We start from the raw sequence: 8,614 nt of genomic DNA, 5'->3' as shown, positions 1-8,614 counted from the left end.
GGGTAGCCTTCCACAAGCTTCCCACAATAAGTTGGGTGAATTTTGTCCCATTCCTCCTGACAGAGCTGGTGTAACTGAGTCAGGTTTGTAGGCCTCCTTGCTCGCACACGCTTTTTCAGTTCTGCCCACACATTTTCTATGTTTTCATATTTGTGATGGCCACTCCAATACCTTGGCTTTGTTGTCCTTAAGCCATTTTGCCACAACTTTGGAAGTATGCTTGGGGTCATTATTCATTTGGAAGAACCATTTGCGACCAAGCTTTAACTTCCTGACTGATATCTTGAGATGTTGCTTCAATATATCCACATAATTTTCCTCCCTCATGATGCCATCTATTTTGTGAAGTGCACCAGTCCCTCCTGCAGCAAAGCACCCCCACAACATGATGCTGTCACCCCCGTGCTTCACGGTTGGGATGGTGTTCTTCGGCTTGCAAGCCTCCCTTTTTCCTCCAAACATAACGATGGCCAAACAGTTCTATTTTTGTTTCATCAGATCAGAGGACATTAATCCAAACAGTAGGATCCTTGTCCCCATGTGCAGTTGCAAACTGTAGTCTGGCTTTTTTATGGCGGTTTTAGAGCAGTGGCTTCTTCCTTGCTGAGCGGCCTTTCAGGTTATGTCGATATAGGACTCGTTTTACTGTGGATATAGATACTTTTGTACCTGTTTCCTCCAGCATCTTCACAAGGTCCTTTGCTGTTGTTCTGGGATTGATTTGCACTTTTCGCACCAAAGTACGTTCATCTCTAGGAGACAGAACTTGTCTCCTTCCTGAGCTGTATGATGGCTGCGTGGTCCCATGGTGTTTATACTTGTATACTATTGTTTGTACAGATGAACGTGGTACCTTTAGGCGTTTGGAAATTGCTCCCAAGGACGAACCAGACTTGTGGTCTACAATTTTTTTCTGAGGTCTTGGCTGATTTCTTTTGATTTTTCCCATGATGTCAAATGAAGAGGTATTGAGTTTGAAGGTTGGCCTTGAAATACAGGTACACCTCCAATTGACTCAAATTGTCAATTAGCCTATCAGAAGCTTCTAAAACCATAACCTAATTTCTGGAATTTTCCAAGCTGTTTAAAGGCACAGTCAACTTAGTGTATGAAACTTCGGACCCACTGGAATTGTGATTCAGTGAATTATAAGTGAAATAATCTGTTTGTAAACAATTGTTGGAAATATTACTTGTGTTATGCACAAAGTAGATGTCCTAACTGACTTGCCAAAACTATAGTTTGTTAACAAGAAATTTGTGGAGTGGTTGAAAAATGAGTTTTAATGACTCCAACCTAAGTGTAAGTAAACTTCCGACTTCAACTGTATATCATTGAAAGAACAGCTCAGCATAGCTCATTCTGCAGAAGGTGACGGAGTTCTAAGGCATCTCCATAACTCTCCCAGTCTCAATGCTGTCTCTGCATCAGGTGCTTATTCACCTACTCATCTGGCTAGGAACCATTATGATCCAAGAAGCATCCATCGTCCTTGGCATCAGCATGACTGACTTTGTCTTGGCATTGTCCCAACAGGACTTTACAGTGGGGGTAAAAAAGTATTTGATCCCCTGCTGATTTTGTACATTTGCCCACTGATAAAGAAATGATCAGTCTATAATTTTAATGGTAGGTTTATTTGAACAGAGAGAGACCGAATAACAACAAAAATATCCAGAAAGACACGTCAAAAATGTTATAAATTTATTTGCATTTTCATGAGGGAAATAAGTATTTGACCCCCTCACAATCAGAAAGATTTCTGGCTCCCAGGTGTCTTTTTATACAGGTAACGAGCTGAGATTAGGAGCACACTCTTAAAGGGAGTGCTCCTAACTGCAGCTTGTTACCTGTAAAAAAAAAAAAAGACACCTGTCCACAGAAGCAATCAATCAATCAGATTCCAAACTCTCCACCATGGCCAAGACCAAAGAGCTCTCCAAGGATATCAGGGACTAGATTGTAGACCTACACAAGGCTGGAATGGGCTACAAGACCATCGCCAATCAGCTTGGTGAGAAGGTGACAACATTTGGTGCGATTATTCGCAAATGGAAGAAACACACAAGAACTGTCAATATCCCTCGGCCTGGGGCTCCATGCAAGATCTCACCTCGTGGAGTTGCAATGATCATGAGAACGGTGAGGAATCAGCCCAGAACTACACGGGAGGATCTTGTCAATGATCTCAAGGCAGCTGGGACCATAGTCACCAAGAAAACAATTGGTAACACTACGCCGTGAAGGACTTAAATCCTGCAGTGCCCGCAAGGTCCCCCTGCTCAAGAATACATATACATGTCCGTCTGAAGTTTGCCAATGAACATCTGAATGATTCAGAGGACAACTGGGTGAAAGTGTTGTGGTCAGATGATACCAAAATGGAGCTCTTTGGCATCAACTCGCCGTGCTTGGAGGAGGAGGAATGCTGCCTATGACCCCAACAACACCATCTCCACCGTCAAACATGGAGGTGGAAACATTATGCTTTGGGGGTGTTTTTCTGCTAAGGGGACAGGCCAACTTCACCGCATCATTTGACGGGGCCATGTACTGTCAAATCTTGGGTGAGAACCTCCTTCCCTCAGCCAGGGCATTGAAAATGGGTCGTGGATGGGCATTCCAGCATGACAATGACCCAAACACACGGCCAAGGCAACAAAGGAGTGGCTCAAGAAGAAGCACAGGTCTTGGAGTGGCCTAGCCAGTCTCCAGACCTTAATCCCATAGAAAATCTGTGGAGGGAGCTGAAGGTTCGAGTTGCCAAACATCAGCTTCGAAACCTTAATGACTTGAAGAAGATCTGCAAAGAGGAGTAGGACAAAATCCCTCCTGAGATGTGTGCAAACCTGGTGGCCAACTACAAGAAACGTCTGACCTCTGTGATTGCCAACTAAGTCATGTTTTGCAGGGGGGTCAAATACTTATTTCCCTCATTAAAATGCAAATCCTTTTGTAACATTTTTGACATGCGTTTTTCTGGATTTTTCTGTTCTTATTCTGTCTCTCACTGTTCAAATAAACCTACCATTAAAATTATAGACTGATAATTTCTTTGTAAGTGGGCAAATGTACAAAATCAGCAGGGGATCAAATACTTCCCCCCCCCACTGTACATAAAATGTATACTGGCAGCACCATAGACTACATTTTTCACAGTCACTACAATTGAGTCATATTAGAGATGACTAGATCAGGCTTTCGGGCATATGTTCAGTGACCTCACATAGGCTTGTGATTATTTAGGTCATAACCTATGGACATCTGTGGTTCCTCCATGGGACTCTATGATTGAACTGTGGATGTATCCTGTGTCAAATATGTTTCTTAGCGGTGATGACAGAGCCAATGCACCTTCTCAGCTCACTCAATTCTGGAAATAACTTGATCCTATCCACTCTAGAAAAAAGGGTTCCAAAAGGGTTCTTCTGCTGTCTTCATAGGATAACCCTTTCTGGTTCCAGGTAGAACCCTCTTTGGTTCCATGTAGAACCATCTGTAGTAAGGGTTCTACATGGAACCCAAAATGGTTATACCTAGAACCTTTTAGGTTCTGGATAGCACTTTTTTTCCCCCTAAGCGTGTAGCCTAAAATATGCATTCATAAATGCCTGAATAATGCAAAATTGAATCTAATAGGTCGGCCATTTACTGTGCCATCTACTGAAGTCTTTTCATGAAAGGTCTTTGTGTAACGATATTTTGTAACCTTCTATGAAAGGTAATCCTTTTTCAGTCCCACATTGAGTCTTTACATACACAAAGGCCAATAAAAGCATATCAGTTCAACAAAATGCATTGTGCTCTTTTACCATAGAAACAAAGCCTTTTCAATAGAGTATGTCTCAAGTGACAATCACAAGACTTTGTTTCGCTCTGGTACGTCACGCCAGTCCTACAGCACAATAATGGGGTGTTTAGTGCGTAAGAGGAGGACACTTCCCCCAGAGGCAACTCAGCTTAATAGGGACACAACTCCATTGTAATATAAGTGGTGCTATTCTTTTTCTCAAACCCTTTAGCGAAAACATAATCAAGTTTATATTGGCTGGCTGGACCACATGATAATATCACAGTGGCTTTTATGTAACAACTGTGTATCTTGTTTGGAATCAAACAGGGTAACAATGGCGAATGGATGCTGGTGTGCAGCTTAGGAACAACAACTGCCTTGTTCAGGGGCAGAACGACAGATTTTTACCTTATCAACTTGGGGATTTGATCTTGCAACCTTTCGGTTACAAGTCCAATGCTCTAACCACTAGGCTACCTGCCGCCCTGTATGTAGGGGCCATGTGTTCTCAGCCACACAGGTCAACCACAATGGTCAACCCTCAGTCACGACTCATGAGCCTCAGCTGTGGCAGCACTTTTTCTCCACAGGTAGGAATGTGTTGACTGTAAACTCCACCTAATGCTCAACCACATTCCACTTAACTTCAAATGTCAAAATTATGTCTAGCCCTCTACAAACACCATCCTACATTCTAAGAAAATGCATTGACGTCATCTGATGTCAGATGCCCATCGAACATCAAATCAAATGTATTTATATAGCCCTTCTTACATCAGCTGATATCTCAAAGTGCTGTACAGAAACCCAGCCTAAAACCCCAAACAGCAAGTAATGCAGGTGTAGAAGCACGGTGGCTAGGAAAAACTCCCTAGAAAGGCCAAAACCTAGGAAGAAACCTAGAGGAACCAGGCTATGAGGGGTGGCCAGTCCTCTTCTGGCTGTGCCGGGTGGAGATTATAACAGAACATGGCCAAGATGTTCAAATGTTCATAAATGACCAGCATGGTCAAATAATAATAATCACAGTAGTTGTCGAGGGTGCAACAAGTCAGCACCTCAAGAGTAAATGTCAGTTGGCTTTTCATAGCCGATCATTGAGAGTTTCTCTACCGCTCCTGCTGTCTCTGGAGAGTTGAAAACAGCAGGTCTGGGACAGGTAGCACGTCCGGTGAACAGGTCAGGGTTCCGTAGCCACAGGCAGAACAGTTGAAACTGGAGCAGCAGCACGGCCAGGTGGACTGGGGACAGCAAGGAGTCATCATGCCAGGTAGTCCTGAGGCATGGTCCTAGGGCTCAGGTTCTCTGAGAGAGAGAAAGAAAGAGAGAGCATACTTAAATTCACACAGGTCACAGGATAAGACAGGAGAAATACTCCAGATATAACAGACTGACCCTAGCCCCCCGACACAAACTACTGCAGCATAAATACTGGAGGCTGACTGCTAAAACTGCAAATAATGTTTAGAGGAAGACATTGTAATGGAGCCCCGACAGTCGTGAAGAGGGCATAACACCCTTCCCCCCTCGGGAGACTGAAAAGATATGGCATGGGTCCCCAGATCCTCAAAAAGTTATACAGCAGCACCAACAACGGGTTGCATAACCGCCTGGTAGGGCAACTGCTCGGCATCTGACCATAAGGTGCTACAGAGGGTAGTTCGTACGGCCCAGTACATCACTGGGACCAAGCTTCCTACCATCCAGGACCTATATACTAGGTGGTGTCAGAGAAAGGCCCAAAAAGGCTCCTTAACAGCTTCTACCCCAAGCCATAAGACTGATGAACAATTAATCAAATGCCCCCCTGACAAGTTTAAGTTTATTCCACCTGAGTGAGTCTGACCACAAATCAGAGACCAACCACTATGATGACACACGTTTGATGGATCATTTTTGTTTTCTTCTAATGCCTCTTAAAGGGCTACTGCACTTCCTGATTTGGTCTTGTTATTAAGAAATGCTAGCGGTCATGACTAAAGGCAAATGAGAGTTGTCTTGGGGGTGTGGTTTGATGTGGGTGTGTCTTTGCCATTCAATCACAAGAAACAAGGACATTAGTTAGCCAGTTCGAGTTGAAACATTATTGAAAGCTAGCTGGCAACATACTTGCATCAAACATGTCATCAGGTTTGCTTGATTATGAGCTAGCTAGCTAATGTTAGCAAGGAGGGATCAAACCTGTCTTCAGATGCAACGTTAGCTATGCAAATCTTCCTCTCACATTACACGTTAGGAAGAGGCTGTATATGTTTAGCTAGTCACATCACAGTATCATGGGCTATGCCACTATGATACTAGGCTATCAAATAATGACAAAACTTAGCTACTTAGCAGCAATAAACCAGACTCAGGTTTAATGGTTAACAGCCCAAGTAGAAACTAGTTGGATGTAATCAATATCCAGGCCATTCCATTAACAACTTTATGGAAGCCCATTTTCACTAGAGTAGCTATTTCCCAAGCAAGGGCAAGTAGTAACCACACGTCTTGTCTGGGGAAGGGGTTCCAGTGGGCGAGTTAATTTTGTGTGACCCGGTGCCCTGGGTGGGTGGGGTTTGGTGATTTTTGACCATTCCATTGGTCCTCCTTAGGAGAGGTCTCCTGCAGCCCGGGGCACAGGGTCATGCAAGTGAACTCCTCCAGTCTTTTCCCAGAGAACATGGTGCCACCACGTGTTAATAGGCAAAAGGGAGCATGAATTGTTGACATAATTGTAATCCAAACCAAAACCTCAAGTAAGTCATGACACAGTCACTTACCAAACTCAGTTTTGAACAAGACTGACTTTATGACCAAATTATCCTATTTACACTATAGTCAATTTTGACACTAGAATTACTGTTTCTGACTCATATCGATGTCACATAGAACCACCTTCTCTGGTTTTAAATGGCCTAAGGGGCAGTTGACCTTTAAAGGGAAAGTCATCCAAAAGTAAGTAATCAGAGTAATCAGATTACGTTACTGAGTTTGGGTAATCCAAAAGTTACGTTACTGATTACAATTTAGGACAGGTAACTAGTAACTGTAACGGATTACATTTAGAAAGTAACCTACCCAACCCTTACACAACATGCTTAGTGAGGCACGCGTATATTAATAGGAGATGAATCAAGTTCAAGTTTCAACTTTATTTGTCCCAGAGGTAGTACATACAATGCTAGTTCATCAGTCATGGGCTGACAGCCATCAATATAAACAATACTAATGATCAACATTAGCAGCAGCAATAGTACAAGCTACAACATCTAAAGTATCATACTGTGTAATGACCTATACAATCAGTAATAACAATTACTGTGTAATAACATCCAATCAGTAATAATTGCTGTGTAATAACTATACAATCAGTAATAATTATTACTGTGTAATAACCATACAATCAGTCGGAATAATGTCTTAATTTTCCATCAAAACAAACTATTAGATGTCTGTTCTGGTAAGAACAGTTATTTGATAGGTTACAGAACCATACCTACCAAGAACAATGTTGTAATTTCTTTAACTTCCTATAACCTAATTTGTAGATGACACATTAATAACAGATAAATGGAAGGTCCTGACACCAACAGGTACAGGTTTAGAGCCCTAGGCTGATATATGGTGACATATTAAATATTTAATCACAGTATGGATGTAATACCCCTCCAATAAATTTGGCAGACATGGATTGATTGGGTGACACGTTTTTTTGTGAAAGTTCTCTGGAAAGGTGAGCATCTGTGCAAATATCTGTTATTGCAACTCACTGAGAAATACTCTCTTTCCATTCCATGACACACGTTACACAAGTAGCCCTACATTGTAGGCTTTGTTGGCATAGTCTTTCTGGGGTGACCAGCTCTTTAGCTTATGGGCATTGAAAGAAAATGTGTCAATTTGATGTGGCATGTCTATGCAGTGTAATCGCAATTCTATCCATGGAGGGAGACTCAGACTAAAAGTCAGACTTCAAAAGGCCCGTTGAAGGAACTAGTTGGGTCAATTTTATTCATCTTTCACTCCTGAGATGAGTGTCTGATCTTGTGTGTGAAAGGAATAGCTGGAACGGAGTCAAACACATTGTTTCCATGTGTTTGGTATCATTCCATTGGTCCCATTCCAGCCATTACAATGAGCCCGTCCTCCCATTGCTCTTCCCACAAGCCTCTTCTGGTCTTCACATACACTACAGCCTTGGTAAAAGAGACCCAACAGATTTACTTGAACATTTAGTGGAGAAGAAATGTTGTCCACTGAACCTGTTTTTGCTGTTATTCACTGAGTGCACAAAACATTAGGAACACCTTTCTAATATTGAGTTTCACCCCCTTTTTCCCTCAGAACAGCCTCAATTATCTGAGGCATGGACTCTACAAGGTGTCGAAAATGTTCCACAGGGATTTTGGCCCATGTTGACTCCAATGCTTTCCACAGTTGGGTCAAGTTGGCTGGATGCCCTTTGGGTGGTGCTCCATATATGCGAAAAATGTTGCGGCTTATAGTCCGGAATTTACGGTAAACCTTTTGCCTCTCTCATTCGCTCTCTGAATGGCACACATACACAATCCATGTCTCAATTGTCTCAAGGGTTAAAAATACTTTAACCTGTCTCCTCCCGTCCACCTACACTAACTGAAGTAGATTTAACTGTCACGACTTCTACTGAAGTTGATGCCCTTCCTTGTTCAGGTGGTGTTCGGCGATCGGCGTCACCGGCCTTCTAGCCACCATTGATCAGTTTTTCATTTTCCATTGGCTTTGTCTGGTCTCTTTACACACCTGTTTCATATCCCAGTAATTATATGTTGTGTATTTAACCCTCTGCTTCCCCTCATT

This window comes from Salmo trutta, chromosome 32 (assembly GCF_901001165.1).
Source record: "Salmo trutta chromosome 32, fSalTru1.1, whole genome shotgun sequence".
Taxonomy (NCBI): domain Eukaryota; kingdom Metazoa; phylum Chordata; class Actinopteri; order Salmoniformes; family Salmonidae; genus Salmo; species Salmo trutta.
The sequence above is the reverse complement of the archived record's forward strand: the minus strand, read 5'-3'. Positions refer to the sequence as shown.